Source organism: Calidris pugnax, unplaced genomic scaffold, assembly GCF_001431845.1.
Source record: "Calidris pugnax isolate Ruff unplaced genomic scaffold, ASM143184v1 scaffold52, whole genome shotgun sequence".
NCBI classification, from domain to species: domain Eukaryota; kingdom Metazoa; phylum Chordata; class Aves; order Charadriiformes; family Scolopacidae; genus Calidris; species Calidris pugnax.
In genome coordinates this window covers 4,738,482-4,753,109 of record NW_015090811.1, presented here as the reverse complement: position 1 = coordinate 4,753,109, position 14,628 = coordinate 4,738,482, and the positions used below count along the sequence as shown (strand labels likewise).

Below are 14,628 nucleotides of genomic sequence, written 5' to 3'. Positions count from 1 at the left end.
ATACCATGCATCACCCTGGCCTCTGTACATCTCACATCCCTCTTTCAAGAGGCCACCACTGCTGCCAGGACCACAGCAACCATGGCCAGGGGGAAAATCCTGCACTTCATTGCCATGGCAGCAATGAGTTGGGGGCTAGAAATCATAGAATCATAGAATCACAGAATGGTTTGGGTTGGAAGGGACCTCAAAGATCATTGAGTTCCAACCCCCTGCCCTGGGCAGGGACACCTCCCACCAGACCAGGTTGCTCAAAGATCTGTCCAACTTGGCCTTGAACACCCCCAGGGATGGGGCATCCACAGCTTCTCTGGGCAACCTGGGCCAGGGTCTCACCACCCTCACTGTAATTTTTCTTCCTAATGTCCAGCACCTGGGAAATACCTGGAGCAGCAAGTGATGGTGGGTCTCAACACCACGCCATGGTGGAGAAGCTGTAGAGAAAAGTTGTGGGGAGCCAGCAGGAGAGGCCTCCTGAGCAGGGAGAGGTTGGGGAGATTGTTTGTTATTCTTGTAAGTATTATATTAAGAGACTAAGTGAGTAATATCCTTAACAGCAGTCTACCAGCAGCTGTAAATTGTCAGTTTTCCTTGTCAAAGCTAACTGTGCTGTGCTGCTGCTTACCAACAGATTTATCATACCCATTTAGAGTTGGTAAATAATTTATCAATTATTTTGAGAAATGCTTTTAAGGCGGCTCGAAGCTCCTGCTCAGCTCTGCAGCACCCTGCTCATCCACCACACCAGCTGGGGCCGTGTCCTGCCCACGTGCCAAGGAGACGTTGTCCTGCATTTCCCTGAGCATCCTGCAACGAGAAGCCAAGCTGTGAGAAAGGCTGCTGTGTGCCCATAGCTCAGCCCTAGTTGTTGCTCCCAGCTTGTGAAGGAGCATTGTGGACCACCACCTCTGCCTGGTGAGGGTCTCTCCTTTCTGAGTCCTATGGGACAGCTTGTGGGTCCAACCCACCACTGGCAGAGATACCATTGACCTTGATGGAACAATATATGTTTACAGCGGGAGATGAGCTAGTTCTCTGCTTTCTAATATCCTTCTTATCTACATTATGTGCCTAATATCAGTGTCCTCTTGTGGCCTCATGTTTACAGCAGGAGATGAGCTAGTTCTCTGCTTTCTAATATCCTTCTTATCTACATTATGTGCCTAATATCAGTGTCCTCTTGTGGATACCTTCAGTGATACCTTTACATATCTCTGGGTAACTGTTACCAGAGCTAAGCCAGGGAGAGGTTGATAAACCCATAGGGAGAGACAGCTCAATGCCATGTTTCTGAATAATTGATTATCACACGCTTCAGTATAAAACTGATCTCCAGTGATACCCTTTTTGGCTGTGCCTCATCATCCCTTTTTGTTTTATTTTGATCCCCCGGCAGAAATCTCTCTCCGCCAGCTGCCTCTGTAACCTGGTAAGAGCGTTGTGAGCTGCCAGTAAATGATCTTTTATTTTATTTTTCATCCTTGTAGTGGTAAATTATTGTGTCAGCACAGAGACGATGCAGGTGACTAACCTCATAAAATGTAGTAAATGATTAATAAAATCTCAAATAACAATAGCTCCATGGGCAGATCATAACTCGCCAGCCTTGAGGAGACCGCATGCCTTTAGAGGACACTGGCTGATTGCTCTGTGGGGGAGAATTTTCTAGCCATGAGTCAACAGAGAAACGCCAACACAGGGACAGCACGTGAGCACTGACAGAGTCAACAGAGAAACGCCAACACAGGGACAGCTCGTGAGCACTGACAAGTACCTCAGACCTTGATTTTCATCCCCGGGGAACACGTGTAAGCATGGGGGGATGCTCACCCATGTGGGTGATGGAGGGATGCTTTGCTAAACCACAGCCATGATCCCAGAGACCCAGAACAACTGCTCCTGTAAATCCCCCATTCTTTTTACTTTTCTTTTTAAACAGGAAAAATTACTCTTGGTAAGGTTAAGTTAGCCACTATCAGTGGAAGAGCTGCTGGGAATCTCAGCAGATTTTGGAGGGGATGAGGTTTTAACATGCGGTGATAAATGTGGTTTCCTCTTCTCTAGAGGTTCTTGCAGAAGAACCGCTGTCCGGTGGGCACTCGAGTGCTGAAGAGAAGCAGACACCACCATCACCCTTCAGAAATGCCTCGCCTGGGTCCTTTCCTGCCCTTCCCAGTGGGAAGGCACCCGGAGGCTGGACCCACCAGTCAGGAGACTGGGAAAGGTGCGTACAAGAAGGCCTTTTTATCCATACTTAGTTTTATAGGACCTAGAAAACTCCATGCTCCACTGCAGCTGCACCCCCCTCGGTTTGGCATTTACCTCCATAGACATAGTATTCTTGCAGCACACACAAAAAAAAATGCCTTTCTTGAAGCAACTGTTTATTCCCTGAAGGCACCATATGGGACAGAAACCTCAGAGAAAGGGAAACAAACTGTACTTTTCCGTGTGACTCCAATTATTAATATTCCAGTATTGGCCAAGCACTTGTAGAGCTGTAATGAGAACATCCTCTTACGCGCTGCTTCCAGAATTTATGCACAAGCAATACATAAATATCAATTAATGAAGCAACTATATAAAAATTAATTAAAACATGAGAGGATAGAAGCCTCTGTTCAGCCCCCTAAAAAGGAAAGCCATGTTCACAAACCCCTCCCTCCTGCGTAGAAGAAAGCTCTCAATTCCAGAAGAAGGAAACCATTAATTTTTTTCTAATTGCACAATACTTTTAAATTAATCTCCATAAGCACCACAGACAGCAAATGGGGGAGGGAAAAATCAAAGGTTTCACAATTAAATTAGTACTTGGGAGCCGTCTCTTGCCTGTTGGTTATGATCCAAAGTCCTTGTGTCCCATAACTTGTCCGTGGTGGCAGACGTGCAGACAGCGAGCGGCAGCCTGGCTGTAGGCCCCCACAAAGTCCATAACGTCAGGGTTTTACTAATGGCACCTAAACCTATAAATCCACAGCTATAAAGACTAATGCGTTAATTAGCCGAAATGAAAAATAAAAACTGTAAGAGAAGACAGCTGAAGGTGAAATCCAGACACTCGTGGAAAGGTGGCTCTTTTTGTTTTCGCCTGGTGTTTCATATTAAATCTTGGGGGCTCAGGGTACTCCAAGTGACCAATTTTAGTGGAAGAGCCCTCCATCGCCTCCCAAGTGTCCCCTCACCATCCCCACGATGGGTGCTGTACACCCAATGCTCTACAGAGGTTCTGGTTCATGGACACGGGGCAAATCTGGGACATTCCAAACAACACCAGAGCCAACACAACACATTTACTCACCACCTATTATCTCAGTGAGGGGCTGAAAGGGTTGGACCCCCATTAACACTAGCAACCGTAATGATAACATTTTATTTCACCAGCACCCAGTCCTGAGGTTTCTGAGTGTTTTTCTTCAGGCAGCATCCCCTTGACTTCGTGTGTGGCTGGAGGTTTTCCCACCTCAGCACCGGTCATAGGTTTGAGCCAGGACTTCAGGAACTCATCGAGGCTGCCTTCATCCCAGGAGCTCAAGGTGCTCAGCAAATGGCTGAACTTCATTTGACCTACAAAACACGGTAGGTTTTACAGCATCTACCTTAATGATGGGTGAATGGATGCAGATTTGCTAAAATCACAGTGCACGTGAGTCCAGGTGCTGGAGAAGAGCTGCTGAAGGCATTGACTACCAGACCATGACTCGTTTTACAGCATCTACCTTAATGATGGGTGAAGGGATGCAGATTTGCTAAAAATCACAGTGCACGTGAGCCCAGGTGCTGGGGAAGAGCTGCTGAAGGCATTGACCTCCAGGCCATGACTCATCCCCAGCCATCTCCTTGCTGCCCTACCCAGGCAAAGGCCACCTCTGCCATCCTAACACTTTCCCCCCTGGGCTAGCAGCTTCTCTCTGGGATTATTTTGCCTTCTGCATTTATTTATTTAACATCACAAATACCATCCATTAACTGCAATGGGTAAAAATAACGGTATTTTGTATGTGCTTTGGGTTTCCTCCCTGAAGCTCCTTGCAAACAGCATGAAATCAATTCTCACAGTGAGCTGGGCCTATATTAATGTATATATATTCCCACAAATGGCTGAGGATGACATTCAGGCTTTACAGTGGTGCAACTGAGAAGTCAGTCAAGACCCAGGGAAGGCAGCGGTGGGGTTGGGGCCAGAGCTTGGGCTTACCAGGGTCCCCAGTCCCAACCCTGCTCTCAGTTTTCTGCCAAGCCCACTTAGGAGGATGTGACTAGAGATGAGGAGTCATCTGGTGGCTTTATTATGCCAAGGTGGTGGTGTTTTGCCATTTTCCCTTCTTTCTGTCCCTTTCTGTAGTACTTAGAGAGATATTAATAGCAGGTGGTTCATCAGTCCTCTCCCTGTTGATGCCTGGGGCCATCATGGCTGAGCATCCCGGTGGTGGTTGGCCACGGTGACCACCACCATGGTCGGGGAACCTGCAACCCTGCCTGGTGTCGGCTCACGTACTGGGACAAAGCAGGGCATCAAGCCCATTTCCTCATTTAACAGACCTTGTTAATTTTTCTCCTTTATAACCCGCAGCATTATCAGCAGCAAATTACTGCTATTGATAACTCGTTAGCAAATAAAATGAAAGACAACGCCGCTGACATCTGTATGAAGCCGTGTCTGAGTGGCTCTGGCTTCTGCTTATTGGGCTTTTAGTATTCATTAAAGGCCTGTAAACGGTGTGTGTTTAAAATGCTGATCTATGCAGCGTGTGTTGAACTCTCAATCTGCATTAGCTGAGACAGTGGCTCGTACCCGCTCTGCTGCCTAGATAACCTGATTTATCAGAGTTTCCTAAGCTCTGTTTATGAGGCTGTTTTGTTTGTAATGGCTTAATTTTTTATTTTATTTTTTTTTTCACATGGGAGAATTTATCAACATCTGTGCATCACATTGTTCCGGGCACCCAGGTGGCCTTGATGGTGCTTGCAATAGCAGAGTAGACGTGGGGCGGAGAGTCACTCTGCCGGGAACCCTGTGTCTGCTTTCCAAAGGACAGCTAATTTAAAAGGTGGTGCTTCCTCTGGCCATTAGCCTCCACAGAAGGGAAAAACACATTATTGTTTCCTGCTCCTGTCCTTTCTCTGTCTGGTTGGGAAAAAATAGGAGGGGAGGCAGCGAGGAGGGCAGCCGGGCTGGGGAACTCCCTGCTGTGGGCTACCAGCCAGGTCGAGCGGCGGGTTAAAAGGTGGGTTGGACACCAGTACTGATAAAAAACCATCCTTGTGCATGTCACCAGACACTGAGCAGGCAGGACACTGCTCTGACATTGACTGTGTCCTCTCCAGCCAGCTCGACCTTGACCAGATAAGATGCTCCGTGCTGTTCTGGCTCCTCCTATCCCTTAAGGCTGCGGCTCCGTCACATCAAGGATACACCCAAATTGTTCCTTAACGTGAGCACCCGCAGCATTTTCACCTGGTGCCCTCAAAACCTGGCTCACAGGCTTCCAAAAGCATGACCCAAGAGGCACTTTGTTCCAGGCATGTTGCGATTAGGCAAAAACCAGGCACCTCATAGTGGCTTAATGATATAATTAAGCTTCTTCCAGTGGCCTTGGGATCCCCTCTGGCCTCCCTTTTTCAAACCAAGGCAGCTCCCTGAGAAGGAATTCCCTTGTAGAGTAAATGTCTCTATGAATTTGTGGCTTTGGGTTTTTCTTTAAAGAGAGGGAGGGAAAAAAAAGCTAAATTTTAAAATGTCAGAAGTTTTCTCTGATATGGGATTGCATCCAGCTTTACCAGAAGTGTGTGTGGTTTCCTACTTATCTGGCCTGATGGTGGAAGATGGACATCAGTGTCTCCAGAGAGGGATGGAAGCATCAGAGAATGTAGTTGTCAAACACTTTGGGCTTAGAGCACTTGGGCTTTTTTGGGTCTCTCTGATGGCATCGGGAGCTTGTGCCAGGGGCAGGATGAACCTGAACCACTGGAATCCCCACGATGCCTGCCTTGAGAAGCCTTTAAGGTGGTGGCACCTTCTGGTCTCCGTGCTGCCCAGCTTCTCAGCTGGTGTAACTCTAGCAGGAGAGCACCTTTTCTCGGAGCTTGGTCCTTGCTCGTTAGCAAACACGTCTCCGTTCCCATCTGAGGGGAGTTTCCACTGCTGTCAGCTGGGCTTGTGGCTGTTTTGCAATAGTAATATGTGAGGACGAAGGCTCCAAGTTCCTGGAATAAATGTAGGGGGTTTTCTGAGTATTTCTGTGAAGGAATTGCTCCTCCCTGCACTGCCTCAAAAGCTGCCTTTGAAAAGTCCACATATATTTCATACCGTTACCCTTTAGGATCCAGATTTTGATCCTCAGCATAATGCCTTTATTATTATTGTTTTTATTACTGTCATCTGTTTCCATGTGCACTCGGAGAACTCCAGGGCCTTCAGTTCTTAAGAAGATCAGAGTGTGGCCCACTGTAACGAAGTGACCTTTTATAAGGTCACACCTTAGGAAAAAATGAAGGGTGGCTCATGCACAGCACCAGAGATATCCTTGACACGTTCATTTTAAAGGTGATATCAACAACAGCATTTAATATAAGCAATTTCTGATTGGATCAGACAGCAAGGTTTTCTCTGTTCTCAAGCAGATTAGTAGCTCTGCTTTTTTTGTCCTCAGTAATTTAGACCAAATGAAATATGGTGCATAGGTATATGGCTTCACCATGATTCTGTTCTCAAGCAGATTAGTAGCTCTGCTTCTTTTTGTCCTCAGTAATTTAGACCAAAGGAAATATGGTGCATGGGTACATGGGTACTGGTTTCACCATTTGGAAATTCCAGTTACTGGGAAATTTCTTTGGCTGGACTATAGACACACACACAAAAAATAATCAAAGAATCAAGACCGTTCCTCTGACTTGGAAAAAAAGAATATTTGATGTTTCTATTCAGAAGCCAACTGACCCATCAGAGTAAGCCACCTCGAATGAAATCATCAGATTTCAGACCTCTTCATGCATCAGATTGGTGTCACGGCAGAGGTGGCAGAAGTCCTCTTGTAAACACCCTTTACTAGGTCACACAGTGCATTTGTTTCCCATTTATTCATTACTGGAATTCAGCATGTAACTCCTCATCCACAGTGTCTGTGGAAAGTGTTATTAGAAGGGGAAAAGCAGTGAATAAGAGTCACCAGTCCTGGATTTAGTTCCTGGCTCAGCCACTAACTCAGGCCATCCCTGTGCAAACAGCCACTTGGTTGTCTGGCTTCAGGCATAAAGACTTGCCATCACACAGGGCTGGGGCAATAATACAGGACTCTGGGTGAATATCTCTCTTATAAACATCACCATTTACCCACGTATCAAATAGCTCTAAGAAGACTCCTCTCCCAAGGTTGAGCTGACATTTATGGGTTTGCTTGGAAATCTTGGAGGGGAAGTGCTGTTAAAGCACAGAGAATGATTATTAACTGATGGAAAGGTATTTTAATGAAATATGCTGGCAAGCTTCCCTTTGCTGTACCGTGCCAGTGTTAAATAGGCTGCTTGAAGAGCTGCATATCTTTGCTTTCCGAGTGATTGGCTGAGAAATAATCAGAGCTGCTTCCCCCGGCACGTTTGTTGCTAGGTCGTTCTTGTTCTTTGCCGTCTCTCCTTCATCTCCACCCCAATAAATTCAGCCTCGGCTCTGAGGTTGAAGGAATCTGCAGTTGTTAACACGTAATCCTCACTCGAGTTTCTCGCCCTTGGGAGGCATTTCTCTGGGTGGTCCCAATGACACCTACTCTCTTTTCGTAAGCAGCTCCAAACGCTCGGCCAACTCCATCTCCCAAAAGCCTTCACTGGTCCCAGCCACCCCAAGGCATCTCTGTTTTGGCTTAGCCCTTGCAGGATGAATGGTGAGGGGATGGGAAGGGCATCAGAGGAGATGCCGAGATGTGATTTGGATGGTGGCACAAAGCTGAGCTGGGGTCTGAGACCATCACTGTAGTGTGGGGCGATCCCTCACACACCCAGTGCTTGGCCATGGTCCCTTTTGGTGAGGTCTGGGGTTGTTTCACTTGCATGACGTTGTTTTTTTGGCCATGAAGGTACGAGGAAGTGGCGGTCATTCGTGAAGGCTGAGGAGCAGATATGCAGCAAATGGTGGAGCTCCTCCCCAGTCCTTGGAGCAGCTGCATTTGAGATGGGAGATCTATGCAGCAAACAGCAATAAAGATGGGAAAGAAATGGAGCAGCCGCTGGAGTGTGGAGCGTTTCCATGAGCTATTGCAGAAACATGGAATACCATAGGCACAGGATGATTATGGTGGTTTTTGGGAGTGTGAATATCCTTAGACTTTGGTGGTCAAAGGTAAACGTTTGCTTGCCCGTGTTCTAGCCTATGAGTCAGGCTGGGTATTAGAGAGCTCTGTCTTTCTGGTCTAACTGCCCTGCTCATTTGTCTCACAAATACATTGCATCCCCCCCCTTGATTAAAGTTGCATAGAGCCTTCAGCTCTGTCAATGGTGTAATTTGCATTTTACTTGGCTTACAAGCCTGGGGGCTTTGTCTTATGTTATATAGGATATGCTATACAACAATTAGCCTGGAATCAAGACAACATGCGTTTGCATGATAATGAGCTATTTTCTTCTTGCAAAGCCTGACTTGCAGTTGAAAGGATTGTGTTCCAGTCCTCTTCCAGTCATTTAGCCTGATTCTTGCATGCATTTTTCAGAAGGTTTTGGCCAGCTACACTGCTTTGGGATGGAGTCAACGCGGCGGCGAGGGCTATTTGCTACCAGTCCTCAAGCTGGCAGGGCTGACTGCAAATAATGTGGAACAGGTGAAGAATCAGTTGGGTCCGTTAATTATTGCTCTGTGATTGCCTAACATTAGGCTGTTGAACTTTTATCTTTTTTCTTTTTTTTTTTTTTTTAAATAGATTGTTTTATAGTTTTGAGGCATGAGCTGGGTGCCACGAAACACTTTCAGCACCCTTAGCCTGTTCTTGCTGTCTTCTGATTTCACAGGGTTCGGGCTCCTTCCTATTTATTAATGCTGCCCCTTGGATAATTACAGCTCTCCTCCTCTGCGATCGCCTCTGATCGCATTATAATTTCCTTTAATCTTCATGTGAAATTTCCTTAGATTCAGGATCCAGAATGAATTTGAGTATCATTGATCAAAATAATGTGCTGCATCTTAAAAGAGCCCTTACCACATGGCGTATATCCTTGCAGCTCATTACAGCAGCATCACTTTGAAATGCAGTCTTGTCCCCTTCCCTGTAATGGGAAGAAATGATCTAGTCTTGATTATACTATTGTTCCCCCTTTCGGTGTAGGATTAACATCAATCAGCTGGACAGCTTGATTGATTTTCTAATTAATAAGGCATTTGTATCAGCTTGCATAACCACACAAAGCTTAATGGGTTCCCTACTGTATCTGAAAACTGATTTTGTGTGCGTGAATTTACTCCTGCACGTGGAAGCTCTTTAACTAGTGGTAAGGCTGGTTAAAGCATCCTTCACTTAGAGCTTTCCAGTGCAGTAAATGCTTTAAAGTACATTTCACCAACCACCACAACCAGTTTAAAAAGCTAATTTTGAACGATGACTTTTGACCCAAGACTGAAAAAAAATTAAGAGGTGTGGGAAGGGGACAATTAACGTCCTTCAAGAAGAGCTCAAAATATAGTGGTTGGCCTTGCCCAGTGGGAGCCCTGGGGTGTCCTGGGCCACTGCCCTGCCCAGACTGGGTTGGTTTATGCTTAAAAAAGCCCTGGGCTATTGAAATGACCCAACCTGACCCAGTCTGTGTGCTGCACGCCACCCTGTCTGCACATCGGTGGTCACCGTGCCCTCAAAGAAATGCTCCAGCATAGCGAGGTCCCAGCCTACCAGCTCTCTTAAACCTCACAGATAGGGGCTGGAGAAGAAAAAGGCCAATTAATAACCTTAACTGTGCTCCATAACAGGAAAACCCGACTCTAACTGCTGCAGACAGGAGACCTGGGGGTCATGGCATTACCAGGAGGTGACAGGGAACTGGGGCATGTCCTCAGTGAATAAGTAAGCAGAAGACCTGGAGAAGCCCCACTCCAAGCTCCTATTTTGGGTTATGGCAGCTAATTGCTGCCATGGCATAAATGATTTACAGGTGTAGGGTAGGCACAGGGTGTGAGGAACCCCTGCCTCCCCACTGCCTTTGAAGCATCTGCGTCAAGGCACCCGGAGCTGGTTTCCCTGGGAAGATAGTGATGAACCCAAGCAGAGAAGGTGTCCTGAGGGACCCGGCTGCAAGAAAACACCAGCTCCAGAAATTCTGCTCCGATGCACCAGTTTCTTGCAGATGTGACCTTCCAGCACTGCTGGTCTCCGGGGAGCAAAGCTGAAATCAATGAGAAGAGCTGGCACCTCCTTCGCTTCGACTTTGATCTGTCTGCGCTGAGAAAAGGGTTTAATTCCCATTTCACATCGTCACGTCCCTCAGCAAAGGGACAGAAACTGTGGGCTCTGCTCCTCTTACCAATCTCCCTTTGGCTACACGGTCCCCGGGAGCAAAAAAGATGAAAGAAAGACTAAATCTTGCAGGCAAACCAAACAAAACGAGGTCAAACCTGTTCCACGATTTTAATCTACCTTGTAAATTAAATGCAGCACGGATGGGAGCCTGGTGCAGCTTCTCCACAGCCTTCTTTCTGCCCTGACTTATGCTTCTCCAGCCTCCTTACACTAAATTATAAATCCGACAGCGAGAGCTATACATCAGCATGGATTTTGGCCCTTAGCCCTCACATACCATCTAGAGAACGAACAAGCTTCGCAGTGTTAAAATAAATAGGCTCACACACAAGCCCGAGATTATTTAAATCAGCTCCGTGGTGTGAGAGGCAGCGGCCACCCACGTTGTGGTTACTGCATCTGGGACAGAAAGCCAGGGATGGCTGCGGGGAGAGTGTGAATTTAAAGCTTTGAGGGGAAAGAAAACTCCAGGAATAACCCTCTGTGCAGACCACGATGGGGCTGGGGGGGTTCCTGGCCAGCTCAGGCTGATGCACTTTATTCCTTGAATGATGTGGCCAAAATGGTGGTGTTGATGAACACCCCAGTTCGCCTTAAAGCTGTGCTGATCTAAAGTGATTTACTACATGTAAGGTGATGACGTCTCCTTCTCTGTTGAGATATAATGAATCACAGTCAGAGCTTCACGTCAGATCAGCCCCCACATTTCGGGCCAGTTTGGTCTCCCGGAGGACAGACTGGTTTGGTGGAAAAGCCCAGTCTGCACCAGCACCTCCACGCCTCAGAGTAGCAGCCAAGGAGGCTAAAAAAAGAAAAATGATAAAATGGTGGCTAGAGAAATCAGATGGTTGTGATGCAGGACAGGAGGAGAGGTGGAGTTCACAGAGCAATCCCTCAGGGTCCTGCCCATCAGCCAAGCAGTGGGACCTCCCTGGGGATGCTGATGGCTGGCTAAAGCTGTGCAGCCACTTTAAACCTCCAGGCATGAGGTTTAAACTAAAACATGTCAGTCCTTCTTGATGAGATGAAAAACACACGCTGTTATGATGACTCAGCTGGCTTGTAGTAAAGGAAGAGAAGATGAAGGCTTGTAGGTCCATCCATGGGGCTTGGGGACCTTTCTTCTCCTGGTGTCCATTTTGGAGCTGGAAATGCCCCGTTTGGCCATCAGGGTGGATGCCACCCCACCAGAGCACTGAGCAGTACTGGGTGAGGGGTTTCCTGGCCTCTTTTGGATGCTGAAGAAAGATTTCCAGCTCTTGAATGAACCTCTTGGTGCCCCATATTTCCTTCGGAGGTTTTCCCTGATGCTTCTCAGCTGGAGGCAACCCCAACACACGGCTCTCTGCAAGAAGAGCAAAGCCCCATCACCTAGGCAGGCTCCTGCTTCCTTGGCTTCCTCTTCACCTCTCAAGCTCCTGACAGGTACCCATTGATTTTTCCATCATGTATCTCATGCTACACATATCCATCTTGGAGATGCTCAGCCTGTTGCTGTGATCTTTGATTGAAACAACATGGGCTGTTGGAGCGCCAAGTGCTAACAGCTCCTCTCACAAGTTGTTAACTCCAGTCTCATTTAGATTTTACATTTCTCCTCTGTTTTATCCTTTCAGGGAATTTATCATCCCTAATTAATCTGGCATCCTATAATATTTGGTGTAACTGCCTTATTGATTGTTCTAAATGTGCAATCATTTAATGTTTTAGTCCATTGGCTGAATGGCATTTTGGTTTTTGAGATCAACTCATCCTTTGCTCATTGGTTCGAAACCACCAGAGTTATTCCGTGAGTTCACAGATTCATTATATCTTTTTAATAAAATGGGTTAAAGCTGTCTTTTATGAATAATTTTGTTTCATTTGGTTTCCCCAGAATAGAAGAGGAGACGACATATTAACCAGGCTTTCTGAAGCAAGAACATCTGTATTTTCCAGCCTTTTTTGGCTGAGTGGTGAGAAGTGATAGTCAGCAAGACCCCGCTGCAAAGCCAGCCTGGCACAGGGTGTGCTCCTGCCCTGCTGGGATGGTAAGAAATCCCGGGGACCATCCTGCCCTGATCAGTTCAGAAGACCTCAGGAAAGACCTGGTGGAAAGCAGGTATCTCTGGTCCTCCCCACAAAGGAGTTGTGTCATTTGGATGTCCAGGTTGTCTAGAGTATGGCATATACTCAGTCTCTGCATTTCAGATGTTTCACCTGTAAGTAAAAATATGTCTTGCTTCACTCAGGAAATGCACTATAGTATTTTTTTATTTTGTTTTTTTTTTATTTCATATTTTCCTGAGGACATTTTCTCTCTAGTGACTTGAGCTATGTCCCCACCTCCCTGGTGCCAGCCCCAGTGCTGGTGGAGCCACGGCAGAGCAAGGTAGCAACACCTTCCTCAAGGGTGGCAATGGATGAGAGGAGATGTTTTCATCTCACTAACTGAAAAAAAAAAAAAAAATCTCTTTTCTTACCTATAAATACACTCATCAAATTTCCACCACCCCCCTCCAGTGTATCGTTCAGCCCATGCTGGGTTCCACCTTCTGCCAGTGAAGATGTAGAACAGTTTACGCTTCTTCTTCATCTGTCCAGATGAATCCTATCCCAAAAGGTGAAAATACTTAACTCACGCTGTGTGTCAGCCTTTAAAACAACCTGCATCTGGTTTTCTCACGTGCAACCTGTCTCTGCAAAAGCTCCAGATTATCCAGGGTTTGGCAAAGCCCCCTCTCCCAGCTGCGGAGCAGAAGAAGTGCATTCCCATGGCTGATGGAAGAGTTAAGAAAAAGAAGTGTCTGAGCAGCCGCCAGCCTAAAATGTCTGGCCAAACCCAAGACCAGGCTGAATATTTTTTCCTTTCTTGCAGAAATTATAAAAAAAAAAAATGAAATAGAAATCTGAAAACTTTTTGTTAAAGACCAGCTCAAAGCAAAAATACTTAGATACTTTCAAAATATTTAGGGACATTTTTTATTATTATTACTAATTTATTTTAATGGAATGCTGGTATATTTAGTCTCAGGGGACCCATCACTGCAGCAGCTGGGGGAGGGGGGACAGAAGTACCCCCAGCCCCCTCGCCCTGTGCTCTGGCACAGCCCAGAACAAGCCAAGTTATTAAGACAGAGGCATGGTTTGCAGGTGGTATTAGCTAATTTGGAAAGTGCTTGGGAACTTGGAGTGAGTCATGGCTGAACAAGGTGAGAGAGTGGAGAATTTCAGGGCGTTTATTTGGCTTTTCAACACACGGGGCTCAAAACGAGCGTCGTTATTTTGAATGTTATTCCCTGATGTCATCCTAGCATCTGCTGGAAAGCTGGTGGGCTTTGAAACATGCTGCAAAAAAAAGGTGAATGTATTGAGGTTGTGTGGCACACGGAGGGCTGGTCACAGTGGTGCGGCACGGTGGGGTTAACTGGTCCCCAGCAGGATGCGGGATGCAGGAGCATCCTCCCTCTGGCAGAGCAGGGGCAGTAACTGCTCAGCTGCTTTTTGGTGGGGGGGACTCCTGCACTTGCAGGAGGATAAGATGATGCTCAAGCTCTTCTTTTCTCTTCAGATTTACGGAGATGTGGCTCAGCTGGCTGTGCGTGGCATCACTTCCCATCTGCAGGAAGAGATGGGCCAGAGGGAAGGGCTGTGGGATAAATCCCTCCCGGCTCCTTCTCTCTCAGATCACCTCCTCCTCTCACCCCTGAAATATTTCCGAGGAAGGTTTCTCTTTCCTCTATCGCAGAATGCTGTGCGGTGTCTCTGTGATAGTAAAATCTCTCCTGATTTTCTAGGGGTATTCTGTTAATTAGTAGGTTTCTCCTCCCAACTAGGCTGTAAATGGAACGAGTACATACTAAACCAATTGCCCTACTTATGTAGCTACTCGGAGGAATGCTAAGATGGATTAACATGCATAGCAGAAGGCTTATGACCCTGGGAGACAGAAGAACCTGAAATAACCTTAATATCCTGTCAACTTGAATTACCGAACCTCGGTGAACAAGAAGAGCCTATTTAGTAGTCTGTCTTGGAGGAAAAATTCATATCTTTTATCTGGCTTATTCCTCCCTCTCTTCCAATGGAGGTGTTGTTTTTGTCTCTCCTGACATTATTTTTACGAGGCATCATAAAGCTGCGTCACCCCCACCCCCCGCCA

General features: G+C 46.6%; 1 long non-coding RNA gene across 1 annotated transcript in view; it reads left to right on the top strand.

Moving 5' to 3' along the window:
• The first annotated feature begins 410 nt into the window (after positions 1 to 410).
• Positions 411 to 14,628, top strand: part of LOC106886106 — a 23,001-nt gene continuing 8,783 nt past the window's right edge. The window contains exons 1-3 of the long non-coding RNA XR_001411575.1: positions 411 to 513; positions 2,065 to 2,224; positions 3,418 to 3,576. This is a non-coding gene — a long non-coding RNA (uncharacterized LOC106886106). The remainder of the gene's footprint in view (positions 514 to 2,064; positions 2,225 to 3,417; positions 3,577 to 14,628) is intronic.